Raw genomic sequence first — 13,277 nt, forward strand, 5'->3', positions numbered from 1 at the left:
AGGAAGGAAGGAAGGAAGGAAGGAAGGAAGGAAGGAAGGAAGGAAGGGAGGGAAGAAAAAGTGAAAGAGAAACTGTCAAGATGGTCCTGGCCGGTATTGGAAAATCCCCAGATACTGTCAGGACCCCAGAAAGAACGTGCCTTTCACAGGAAATGGGTGCCATGTGCTCAGCCACCCCAGCCAACAGTAGAGACACTCGACCAGGTTTTGAGCACAGGTCAGCTGAGCTCACAGAACAGTGCTTAGGACACAGAAAGGGAGAGGGGAAAACAACGTGATAACCATCAAAATCGGGCAACAGAGGCCACGCAACCAGCGCGTCTCAGACGACGGAGGACAAAGTACCAAGAACAGGCTCGAGCACGGGGCCCACGAGTCTGGTAAGGAAAAGGCAAGGCGATTTCCCAGGCGAAGCCAGTATCTTCTCGGCACCGACACCAGACCTGAATGACTCCCTCACGAAGGTCCTCCTACAAGAGCAGTGAGACGTGTAGGACGGCGCTGGCCAGCCCCTCCCACAGAGGGCAGCGGGTGTCGAGGGCTCCGTGGGACACGGGCTCTGCGCCAACCCCTCAGCTCAGACACGGACGGCGCAGGCTGGGTCTGGCCCACAGGCCTGCTCTGTGGAGGGGACACTGTCCTCAGCATCGTGTGACAGGCCCTGGTAGCCCCTGGCCCAGCCAGTCTGGGGGCGACTCTGCAAGAGAGAGGAGCAGCTGAGTCCGGAGGGCCCGCACAGGGCTGTGGAGACAGCGGGGCCCAGCGCTACGCCACGTAGTAAGGAATACGTGTTGGCTTCATTCGCGGTTCCCGGCACACACCTCCGAAGACCCTCACCACGCCGAGCAACGGGAGCTACGGGGTGCAGCTGCTGTTAGCTTAGTTTTCGTGCCCAGGTCCTGAAACGATCCCAGGTGAAAGGGTACCTTCTGTTTCTCCGCCCCTGGGCTTATGAGGGGACTCTGCAGCCGGCTGCCGGGGGAGCCAACCTGGGGGCTGCGGGGCTGGGACTCTCCATCCCACCCCCCAACGTCCCTCCCAGCGGGAGGACGGGGGCTGGAGGCCGACCCATCACCCACGGCCCACGGCTCAACCAGTCACGCCTGTGTGACGACCTCCACAGAAACCCTCGGCGAAGGGGTCGGGGAGCACACAGAGGTGCCCTGAGATGGCACGGAAGGTCTGCCTCCCGGACACTGCACCGGTTGCACCCGTTCCATCTGGCTGTCCCTGAGTCATACCCTTTAGAATATGCTGGGGAGCTACAAAGAACGTTCCTGAGCTCTGTGAGCTGCTCTAGCAAGCTGAACCCGAAGAGGGGTCGTCGAGGGGTCTTCTGATGTAGAGGCGTCCGGGCGGGGTCGGTCTTGCGGGACGGAGCCCTGAACCTAACCTGTGGGGTCCGTGCTAACCCCAGGCAGTCACTCGGAACCAAGTTCAACCGCAGAGGATGCCTGGTGGAGGAAAAGGCCCCGCACGCACGCAGGCCGAGCTCCCGGAGCGGAAGGGAGGCCTGGGAGGCAGAGGCATGATCGCCAGGGGCAGCCGAGGTCTCCGCCCTGCAGGTTCTGGAGCAGGGCAGCGCCCCTCCGCAGCCCCATTCCTGCTAGCCTCCGGGCCTCGCCCAGCAAGCCGGCTTCAACCTGCCCTCGGCTGCGACACACCCATCCAGCACCTGCCTGCCACCCGAGCGCCACCCCAGGCTCCTGCCCCCCAGTTTCCTTGGCTCCTTCCAAGGCACCCCTCTATCCAGCTGCCCAAGCTAAACACGTGGGATTAGCCTTGACTTCCCGCTTCCTCTCCTCCCCACGCACCTTGGCCACCATCCAGGGCTCTCGCTGCAAGACCCCTGGACTGGCCCCTCTGCTCCACTCGCTCAGGGGTGCCAAAGGGATCCTGTAAGTGGAAGGACAAAGGCTAACTGCCCAGGGCTTCCCGTTCCACATAGTCCTGTTCTCTCAGGGCTGGGACACGTCAGGCCCTGGAGCCCAGCACCTGCTGCCATGTGCCGGGTGGGGTCAGACCCCCAGGTGGCTCCACTACAGGGAACGGCCCCCTGTCTGCTGAAGCACCTGGCCTGCCCTGGCCTCCCTGGTCATGGTTTCTCTCAATCCCGAACACCCAAGCACCCCACGCTCCGATCACCAGCCCTCACCCTTCAGATGTGTTAATGGATGTATAAATGAATCACAGAAAAACTATAGACTCACTTTTAAAAGTGTTTCATTCAGTAATAAAGGAAGCTACTGGCTTCAAGTTCAGTCAGTGGCCAAGCACCTTCCCCAAGCAGACAGCTAGGATGTGCAGAGGGCACCTCGGACTGGGTTCTGAGCCCCAAGCCCCAGCACACAGAAGGTGATGACAACGGTTCATTTCATCCAGGAGCAAACCCCTCCGATTATATTTCAGGTGCTACAACTGTGTAACCAGAAAAACTGAGGCTGGTAATATAAAATTCCACCAGACACAGTTCCCTTTCTTAAATTCATCCGTTTACTCATTTAAAAAGTATCTGTTTGGGGCGCCTGGGTGGCGCAGTCGGTTGAGCGTCCGACTTCAGCCAGGTCACGATCTCGCGGTCCGTGAGTTCGAGCCCCGCGTCGGGCTCTGGGCTGATGGCTCGGAGCCTGGAGCCTGTTTCCGATTCTGTGTCTCCCTCTCTCTCTGCCCCTCCCCCGTTCATGCTCTGTCTCTCTCTGTCCCAAAAATAAATAAATGTTGAAAAAAAAAGTATCTGTTTAGCACTCAGTAGGTGCCAGGGACTGTTTTACCTACTGGAGACAGACAGTAAGGTCACTGCACCGATGGTCTGTCTGTCAGCCTGGGGCAAGATGAGAGCGGCTGAGGACACGGGGCGACTCTGCACAGAGGCCAGGGAAGCCCACGAGGGAAGAGCAGGAAGGGGTTCTGCGTGGCCTCTATGAGGCTTGCACGTCCCGGCCAGGTCACGGTCCCTGTGCTGGCTAGAGGGCTCCCAGGACCACGGGGAAACCGGGGTTACGGCAGGCCAGCCACAAAGCCCAGGGAGAGCCCTGGTGTGGAACTGGCGACCTCCACGGTTAGGGGTTCGTCCACACTGTCTATCTACTGGCTGCCCGAAACACCCAACACCCAACACACACACACACACACACACACACACACACACACACACACACACACACCCCAACTAGCAGGGGAGTTGTATGGGCGAGGGGCCAGTGTGGGGCCCAGGAGCTCTGGAGTCCGGCAGTCTTGTCAACAAAAACCGACACATAGGCCACCCACATGACTGCGCCCACTCACAGGGACAGGATCAGGATTCATGCACACACACACCAGTAAACAACGCCCCTGCTACCGTGATGACTCAGACTGTCTCCCCAAGTGCCCATGAGTCACCACTATGGTCCTTCACAGATAACACACCACAGTCTGCGAGGTCAACAGGCCTCCCTGCTTCTGGAGACTGCTCCTCAGCGCCCTGTCCTGTGTCACGGGCCCCGCCACCAGGTCTGCCTCTTAAATGCACTGGTTGCACAGCCACCCACAGGAGTTACTCTTGTAATACAGACAGCTGACCACATGATACCACGCACGTGGCTCTGGCCACCTGCAAGGTAAAGTTCAACCTGTTCGGCATAGTAAGCGAAGAATGAGGGGACAGGGCCTGGCCCTTGCTGCCCACCGCGGCTCCCTCCCTAGAGAGACCAGCTTCTACCGTGCAGGCCAGATTCTATGGCACTCAGGACCCACAAGCAACCTGACACCGGTCCGGGTGCCCCTTTCCTCCTAACCCCATCACAGGACAGCCTGCGCCCTGCCGCCCTGTAAATCTCACCACAGGATAACCCTAAAAGCCCCGAGGCTGACATGAATGGGCTTTAAACATCACAGCTTCAGAGTCTGGACGCAATCTGCCTGTCAGCCAGCAGATGTCCCCGACAAGCACCCAGTTTTCAGGGGGAACCAGTGAAACTTATGGGAAAACGGCAGAAAGAAGTCTCCACAGAAGGGAGAGACCCACAGTTAAGGTGGCTTTGCTTGCGGCATCCACGGTGTTCTAGGAGGGCCTGTGGGGTCAGCCAGGGGTGGAGCAGGGGCGCGCCAGGTCACGTCATCGCTTCGATCTTCTCATTTGTAAGACACGGAGCTTTCTCACCCGTTTATCTCAGGCAGATGTCGTACAAAAGCACCTGCAGGCCCCCGGGTGTTAGGAAGATGGAAACAGCCCCTCGTGAAAGTCCTCGTTTCCCACCCACAGAAAACCCGTTGGTCCCACACAGACGCAAGCCCCGTCTGGAAGTCGACCTCAGTCACCAGTTCCTCTGAATGTGCCCCAGTGCTAAGACAGGGCTGCGAGGAGCGTGGAGCAGTCTGGGACTCACTTGCCGGAGCCCCACCAGTGCTCTGCCGCGGGCGACCCTGACCACACGGGCCAGCCGGGTCGGAGGCCAGGGGGCAACACCTGGGGCTTGGCCTTCCACACTCAGCACAGGGAGGGAGAGGCTTCCGGTGAGATCCTCAGCTCCTCACAAACTAGGACAGAGCCAAAGACCGCCCGAGCTGCAGGTGGGGTCCGTGCCGAGTCTGCTTGACAGCCGGCTCCCCGGTTAAGAGGAAGGAGTTCAAGACAGAGGGTGAGTCCCAATGAACCACAAAGAGGCAGCAGGCAGATAAAGAGCTTTCCAAGCGCAGTGGGCTCTGCAGGGGGCTCCCCTTGCCCTGGGGGTGTCCCCACCTCCCCCACAGTGACTAGATGCAGGATGAACAGGGAAGGAGTGTGACAAGATGCTCCTGATCCACAAAGACCCTCCCCCTCACCTAGACCGCCAGATAGAGTAGAACACGTCGGAGACAAACCAGGGGGTTACCCAATCCGCACACAGGATTAGGATTAATTAGAATTAATCGCCCTCTGCGGCTGACCAAAACTTTGAAGCAATTTCTTTTATAATAAACATTTGATAATTACTAATTGGAAAAGCATTGCGTAACCTCATTAAAACACAAGCAGTTACAGACTCTACAATTTACACAAAGGGGCCATTTGTAAAGGCTAAAAGTCGGTCACTAGACGCTTATGAACAGGCTGTTCACGCACACTGGCCGAGCAGAGAGCCATCCAAAGCGGGGGGTTTCTCTTTACCTCCTTCCCCTAAAGGACCGTGGCTCGGGATGGACGCATTCGGCTTTGGACTCGGCTGCTAGTAAGATAAGTCCCTAACGCAGAAGAACTCAGACCTACCTCACCAAGCAATGTCATCTTGCTGGAAGTATACTTAGTGAGCTTCATTTACAAACCGCCTTTTGTGGTGCTCGAAGGCAAGTCCAGAGATGACGGCTCATCTGTTCTACACGCAACACGGGGGCTCCACGCCAGCCCCCCGAGAATGGGCCACCTGAGCTACACTCAGCACCCGCAATCTTCAAGGATATCTAGGGGATGGATGAAAATCACCCATCTGTGACCACGAGTCTGTTTTCCCACCGTTCACTGACTGCCAAACAGCACCCACAACCATTTGTAAACTCTGAAACAGGAGCGATGAGCCACCGGTAAGTCTGAATTCCACCAGTGGCCCTTGTGGGGAGTGAGGGGTGTGCGGCACTTTTCTGTGCGAATTTACGCCTGCCAAATCCCTTTGCCAAAACAAACAAAAACAAACATGGAGTAAATGAAAAACAAAATAATAAAGTAAAGGGAAACCGAGTCATCTTCTAGCTAAGAGCTGCTGACTTTTTTTTCTTTATTTATTTAAGTAATCTACACCCAACATGGGGCTTGAACTCACAACCCTGAGATCAAGAGCCACTTTGCCTCCACCAATGGAGCCAGCCAGGTGCCCCAAGAGCTGCTGACTTTGAGAATCACATGGTTTGCATACCAAAGCTTAAAATCATAATGAAATACAGGGGCACCTGGGTGGCTCAGTCACTTGGGCGTCAGACTTCGGCTCAGGTCATGATCCCACAGTTCCTGGGTTCGAGCCCCGTGTCAGGCTCTGTGCTGACAGGTCAGAGCCTGGAGCTTGCTTCAGATTCTCTGTGTCCCTCTCCTACTCACACTCTGTGTCTGTCTCAAAAATAAACATTAAAAAAAAAAAAACATAATGAAATACAAACAGAAACAACTGAGTCTAACCTCATCACAAATGATTAATATAAATGCAAACGATACAAAACAAAAAACACGGAGCGCCCAGGTGGCTCAGTCAGTTAGGCAACTGACTCTTGACTTCGGCTCAGGTCATGATCTCACGGTTTGTGAGACAGAGCTCCGTGTTGGGCTCCACGCTGACAGTGTGGAGCCAGCACGGGATTCTCTCTCCCTCTCTCGCTACCCCTCCCTCTGCTCATGCACATGTGCACTCTCTCAAATAAAACATTAAAAAAAAAAAACAAACAGGGCACCTGAGTGGCTCAGTTGGTTAAGCATCCAGCTTCAGCTCAGGTCATGATCTCACGGTCCGGGAGTTCAAGCCCCACATTGGGCTCTGTGCTGACAGCTCAGGGCCTGGAGCTTACTTCAGATTCTGTGTCTCCCTCTCTGCCCCTCCCCCACTTGCACTCTGTCTCTGTCTCTCAAAAATAAACATTAAAAAAAAATTAGAAAAAAAAAAAATGCCCTGGGGTTCCTGAGTGGCTCAGTGGGTTAAGCGCCTGACTTCGGTTCAGGCCATGACCTCGAGGTTCGTGAGTTCGAGTCCCACATCAGGCTCTATGCTGATAGCTCAGAGCCTGGAGCCTACTTCAAATTATCTCTGCCCGTCCCCCACTCACACTCTGTCTCTCTCTCTCTCTCTCCCAAAAATAAATTGAAAAAAATATTTAAAAATTTTAAAAAATACACTAAAATAACTTCATAAAAAACTTTATATATTGTAAGGATAAAAACAAAACAACTGTATGCAAATATTATCCTCTAATAGGTTTGTTTTTAACAGAAATATGGACTAGAAATTCTTTTTGTTGTTTTTTTTTTTTTAATTTTTTTTTTTCAACGTTTATTTATTTTTGGGACAGAGAGAGACAGAGCATGAACGGGGGAGGGGCAGAGAGAGAGGGAGACACAGAATCGGAAACAGGCTCCAGGCTCTGAGCCATCAGCCCAGAGCCTGACGCGGGGCTCGAACTCACGGACCGTGAGATCGTGACCTGGCTGAAGCCGGACGCTTAACCGACTGCGCCACCCAGGCGCCCCTGGACTAGAAATTCTGAAATTACTTCATCTGTGGTCTAGGATTGAGCAGATAAGTAAATACATTGAGGACAATAGGAACCAGATTTAGAGAGGAAAAGAAATGTAGAATGAACCTTGGGATAATTAATTGGAATTGGAGATATCAATATAAAGTCACAGCCTTTAATATACACACAGATCTATACACTCAGAAATAGATACAGATGTGTCTGGTGTGAATAAATACAGGTTTCCTAGCTCCACCCACTGAGAAACCCAAAAGGCAATGACCCTCCAGTAGCAATAAAGCATACCTACAACCTGATCTTGGTTTCTAAACACCTCCTTGGAAACTAAAAGGGGGGGGGGGGGCGCCTGGCTGGCTCACTCAGTGGAGCTTGCAACTCTTGATCTTGGGGTTATAGGTTCGAGCCCCAGGTTGGATGCAGAGCTGACTTGAAAATAATAAAATATCTTAAGAAAGAAAAGAAAAGAAAAGAAAAAAGAGAAGAAGGAAGGAACTAAAAGGAAGCAGAGCTCCTTAGAGAAATGACTGACACAGGCCAGGTCAAGGAAGCACAACATGAACCTGGTGCATCTGGTGGTGCCAGAAAATAAGGGCTCAAAAATGTTAGGGGACATGCTGAAAGGACACGGAAGCCAACCTGAAAAGCCTCCTAAAGCTCAAATCTGGAAAATCAGCAACAAAATAAATTATAGCAGTGGATTATAACCAATGGTGGGGGGGGGGGGGACACAAAGTAAAAACATGTATGCCAACATAAATGCATAAAAAAATGGTGAGAAGGGAAGGTTCTTGGGGCACCTGGCTGGCTCAGTCAGTACGGCCTGCGACTCTCAATCTCAGGATTGTGAGTTCAAGCCCCATGCCAGGTGCCTACTTTAATATATAGAAAGAATAATGGAAATTAAAAAAAAAAATCTTCATTTGGTAAATACGATTAATAATAGTTTCAGAAAACACCCGTTTGTAATGGTAGAAAGTATGGTTAGAAACAAGTTATTTATATAGCCTCAAATTACCTCCCCACAAGGTGTTTATTACTTACAAACGAAAAAATAGTAACTTTATAAAGGAGACACCACCTAAGCCACTTAACCAAAGTGCCACCACTAATGGACAGAGCAGCATCACCTGCCTCCTGATACGACGCACCAGAAGTGCACACCTTCGCTGTTGAGGCTTTCTTATAACAAATGCATAACCTGGAGCACGTTGCTGGCTCAGTCGGAAGAACTGTGACTCTTGATCTCAGGGGGTGGGGGGTCAGTTCGAGCTCCTTGCTGGGTGCAGCGATTACTTAAAAATCGGGCGCTGTGCTGACAGCTCGGAGCCTGGAGCCTGCTTGAAATTCTCTCTCTCTCTCTCTCTCTCTCTCTCTCTCTCTGTGCCCCTCCCCTGCTCTCCATCTCTCTCAAAATAAATAAATAAACTTTTAAAATAAATAAAAGTAAAATTAAAAAATGCACCTAGAAATTAATCACGAGGAAACCTAAGACAAACCCAAATTAAGGAGCATTCCACAAAACAGGTGGCTCCTAAAAAGTGACAGGAAGACTCAGGGATCGCTCCAGACTGCAGAAGAGTAAGGACCGGAATCCTCGAGAGTAAAGTCATGGAGCCGTATGTGCGGAGTCTGCAGGAACCCTGCTTCTGGAGGAGCGCTGCTAATTCCCTGGGTGCGCCACGAGACCTGCCCCGACCTGCCCGCAAGAGGAGACGTAACACTTGGGGGAATCTCTGCAAAACGTGCGGGGTAGTCTTTGTACTCCTTGTGCAACTTTTGTGAAAGTCTCAAATAATGGCGGGGGGTGGGGGGTGGGCGGGAAATCTCTGGGCCAGGCGGCCTGGTTTGAGCCCATCCTCACCCGCCGCAGGGCTGGCGCAGGGCTGCGGCGTCCCCACCTGCACGGCCCACCCGGGGTCGCTGTGGGGACCCGAAGGGCCCGAAACCCGCGAGGCGCGGCGGGTCTGCGGGGGAGCCGCACGGCTCGGGGCGCGGGACCCCGCGGACCTGCCCCCCACTCCCACCCCCGGGGCGCCCGGCCGAGCCCAGGACCCCGCGGACCTGCCCCCGCCCCGGCCCAGAGCGCGGGGCCCCGCGGCCCGGGTCCGCCAGGACCACCAAATCTCGGGGGCTTCCAGCCAGACCCGTGAAAGGTGACCCGAAAAGCGGCAACGAGCGCACCTCCCACGCGAGGCGCCCAAGCCCGCGGCTCACCCGGAACGACCGTCCGCCGCAGCCTCCGGCCCCGCCGCGTTGCCATAGTGACCCGAGTCCGACGGCCGCGGTGCTGGCCCGCCCACTGCAGCGCTCCGACCCCACCGGAGGGAAACGCGAGGCAGGAAGCAGGGTTCCGGGCTCTTTTCGCCCGCCCCACGCGCAGGCGCCGATGGGACCTCCCGCCCACCAGACTCCCGGAGAGGATCCGCCGACTTCGCCAGGAGGGCGGGGCCGATGGCGAGGGTTGGGGGAGGCCGGAGGGGCTGAGGCTCCCCAGCTGGGCCCAGGGGAGGCAGGACGCGAGCTACTGGCTGCCTCCAAAGGCCCGGGCTGGGAGCTGCTCAGGCGGGGGCGAGACTGTACTGTAGAAGGAGAGGGGGCCGGGGCTGCACGAGGAGGTCGTGGGGGAGGGCCCAGAGCTGCAGGGGAGGGGGCCCAGGTTGTCCAGGGGACCGGGGACTCGGGGACGCACGACCCCCCCCTCCCCCTCCCAATCCCGCATCGCGCCTATAGGGCCCTTCTGCAGGGAAAGCCGCGGACTTGAGGACGGCGGGTGGGGCTGCCCCAGCAAGCTTTGTGGGGTTGGGTTGCCCTTCTGTTTCCAGTGCTGTTGCTCCCTGTGTTGTTGTTGTTGTTGTTTATTAAAAAAAATTTTTTTTAAGTTATTTATTTTGAGAGAGGGAGCGCGCGCTGGCGCAGGGGAGCGATGGAGGGGGCAGGGAGGGAGACAAAATCCCAAGCATGTTCCGCAGCACGGCACTATCGTCTAGCAGACCAGACCGAAGTGGGACTCGAACTCCCCAACCGTGAAATCATGCCCTGAGCTGGGATCAAAAGTTGGACGCTTAACTCACTGAGCCACCCAGGCACCCACACGCTATTTTGTTTGTGAGAACTCACCAGCTCCTGTGTGCTCGCAACCTGTGCCCTTTTGTTTTTGTGTTCAATTGTAAGTTCAAAACAAAAGGAAAACAAAACCACAGCCTGCCTCACAGAGGCCACAGCAAGCCTTCCTGCCAAGGCCCCTGCAGCTTGCTCAGGGACGGCTTCCACGGGCATCTGAGGGTCCACGGGGCCTGAGGACCCAACCGGCCCAATAAGTGGGCCCAGGGGACAGCCTCTGCCACCCTCGGTCCCAGCCCTCCTGTCTGTGTTTTCTCCACCTGGATGGCTTGCTGGCTGCCCAGGGCCAGTCCCCAAGAGGGCCCTGCCAGTGACGGACAAAGGTCTCAAGCCAGTTAATGGTAAGAAAGGCTCAGCTTCTGGAGGGAGGTCTAGGAGTTATTAAATATCAGAAGCAGATCAATAATTCAAGCCTCATGAAAAATGGAAGCTGTGAACCTGTCATTTCACAGAAACCAAGTGAAAATAGCCATGCTCACTTGGAGCAGCTGTAGATGGTCTCCAAAACCTTTAATCTTCATTCCACAGGCCCTGGGCACCCTTGCTGCCTCCATACCAGGGTAACCTGCTGTCACAGGACACAGCCAGGGTTCAAATCCTGGTCATTCCTGTCTTACATCCTTTTAGGACTCGGTTTGTTCTCCATAAAGCGGCGAGAATGTCCTCCCTTCCCTATGGCTTAGAGGGTCAGAAACAACACTGAACCACGCAGGTCCAGCTCAGCCCCAGGGAAGGGGCCCCAGGGTATGTCTGGGACCTAACAACATGAGCTCCCTGCCTCCCCATCCTAGGCCCCCAACCTGACTCTACAATAACCCCAACACTAACCCCAACCCGACCCTATACTAACCTTACCAACCTCACCCTGACCCTACGCTAACCCCAATGCCAACCCTGACCCCATGATCACGCCAATGCTGACCCCAAGCCTGACCCTAGTGTTACCCTCAAGGCACAGCATGGCCTTGCTTCTCATGGGAAGGGCCAGTTCCTACTGCCCTTTTATGGGACGTGCACCTCCTGGCCCCTCCTCCAGTATCCCAGTATCAGAACTGATCCTCTCCCTGGATCCCCACGTAAGGCTTCTGGGGTCCCCAGCCCAGAGAGGTGCGGTACTCACCCCCCCCCCCCCACATGTCACACAGCCAATAAGATGGTGAAGGCTGGAGTGAGCCCTCCCGAGGGCCCAGGCACTTCCTACCCTTCCAGGGGCCTCCTCACATGTGGCCAGCCCCCACGGCCCCTCTGAAGTCTGTGACCTTGTCTCCCAGTCTGTGCCACAGCCTCCCCAGTGCTCCTGATCCGTGCCCCTCGCCCAGTAGCCCAGTAGATGCCTGTGGGGAGACGAAGGGCCATCCTGGCCACCAGAGTCAGGCCGGTGCCCCTCTCAGCAGTGCCCACCCTCAGCTCAGGCCCCTCACTCTCATCCCCTCACTCACCTAATCAGCATCTAGTGACCACCTCCCCAGAGTCCGCTGTCCCCCAGTCTCCAAGGCCCATTGAGGCATCAGCACACAGCAACCCAAGTAGCCTGACCCCTCTGCAGCCTTATCTCTGGTCCCCCGCTGCTCCACACCTCACTCCCCCAGGGCTCCCCACCAGTCAGGCCAGACCCCACAATTTCCCAGTGTTATTGCGGCCTAATGGCTGACTGCGTGTCAGTGTCCTGGGGCTGCTGTAACAGATGACCGCAAACTGGAGGGGGGAGGGGGGCCTAGGACAATGGTTTTGGAGGCCACAGGTCCAAAATCAAGGTGGCTACAGGGCTTTGCTCCTCCTGAAGGTCCTAGATAGACTCCTTCCTCCCTCCTCCAGCTTCTGGTGTTTACCAGAGAAACTTGGTGTCCCTTGGTTTGGGGCCACGTCACTCCCACCTCTGCCTCTGTCGGCGCGTGGCCCTCTCCCTGCGACTCTGTCTTCCACGTGGTGTTCTTTTTATAAGGAGGCCGGTCATATTGGATTAGGGCCCACCCTGCTCCAGCGTGACCTCGTCTGCACTGGTTACATCCACACAGACCCTATTTCCAAGTAAGGTTGCATCTCAAAGAGCTGGCGGCTAGGACTGGAGCCTGTCCCTTCGGGGCCACCATTCAACCCACTACAGACTGTTCAGACTGTTCCCCTGGGGCTACACTGGCTGACAGCCCCCCAGTGCCGGCTCCCCCACCGGCCAGCCTGTGGTCACCCCACCACAGATATGGGAACAGGGCAGGGGCGGTTGAGGGGGCCTGGACAGCCCCGTAGCAAGTAGCACAGCCAAGATTGGACTGTTCCTGCACCCAGAACACACGCTGCAGCTCAGTAATTGTTTGTGGGGTAATAACAACATTCGAGGGTCACTGAGGGGCCAGTGAGAGGCTCCGAGGGGCCCTGCTTCCTGGTGTGTCATGTGGAATGGCCCCCCATATTGCATGGAGCCCTCACAGCCACCATTTGGGTGGCTCCAGAACTCTCCCCACTTTACAGATGAGGAAACTGAGTCCAGAGGGGCTGTCCTGCTTCCAACGTGCCCCCAGAGCCTAAGCCCAGAGCGGATCTCAACACTGGGAGCCGGGCTGACTCCATCGTAGGGTGTCGTAAGCCAGGAAGGACCACTGCTCAAAAGGGCCAGGTTTGCGCTGTGGCTCCAGGATCCCGGAGCACCCACACTTGGTGGCCAGAGTGGCCCCTGGGTGGGCAGCCTGGCCTGGAAGCTATACTCTTTCCCAGGACAGGGCCCCACGGAGACGCAGAAAGCACCAGGGGCTGCCCAAGGAGGGCCGGGACTCCAGGTCCTTCCTCCAGTTTTGGCCCTGGAGCTCACAGTGCTTGGAGCTGAGCTCACCGGGGGGACATCCCTTGCAGGACTCCCATGGGCTCCCAAACGCACAGGAATCGGGGGTGGGGTCGGTGCGGGCACAAACCTGCATGGTCTTGAGCAAGTCCCTTCCCTCTAGGCTTGGGAAATACCCACACTTCACCCCCAC

At 55.8% G+C, this 13,277-nt stretch overlaps 1 protein-coding gene across 11 annotated transcripts in view; it reads right to left on the minus strand.

The window, feature by feature from the left end:
• CCDC57 (coiled-coil domain containing 57) overlaps positions 1-9,533 on the minus strand; it is a 101,928-nt gene extending 92,395 nt beyond the window's left edge. For 3 of the 11 annotated variants that reach the window (XR_005785024.1, XM_040456716.1, XM_040456717.1), the window contains exon 1: positions 9,373-9,530. The gene's annotated coding sequence lies outside the window, so the exon portion shown is untranslated. Of the gene's footprint in view, positions 1-9,372 lie in introns of all 11 variants that reach the window. The other 8 variants (XR_005785021.1, XR_005785022.1, XR_005785023.1 and 5 more) reach the window with 5 other exon arrangements.
• Positions 9,534-13,277: the final 3,744 nt, after the last annotated feature.

The sequence above is a fragment of the Herpailurus yagouaroundi genome, unplaced genomic scaffold (genome assembly GCF_014898765.1).
Source record: "Herpailurus yagouaroundi ecotype Mexico unplaced genomic scaffold, PumYag 217, whole genome shotgun sequence".
Classification (NCBI taxonomy): Eukaryota; Metazoa; Chordata; class Mammalia; order Carnivora; family Felidae; genus Herpailurus; species Herpailurus yagouaroundi.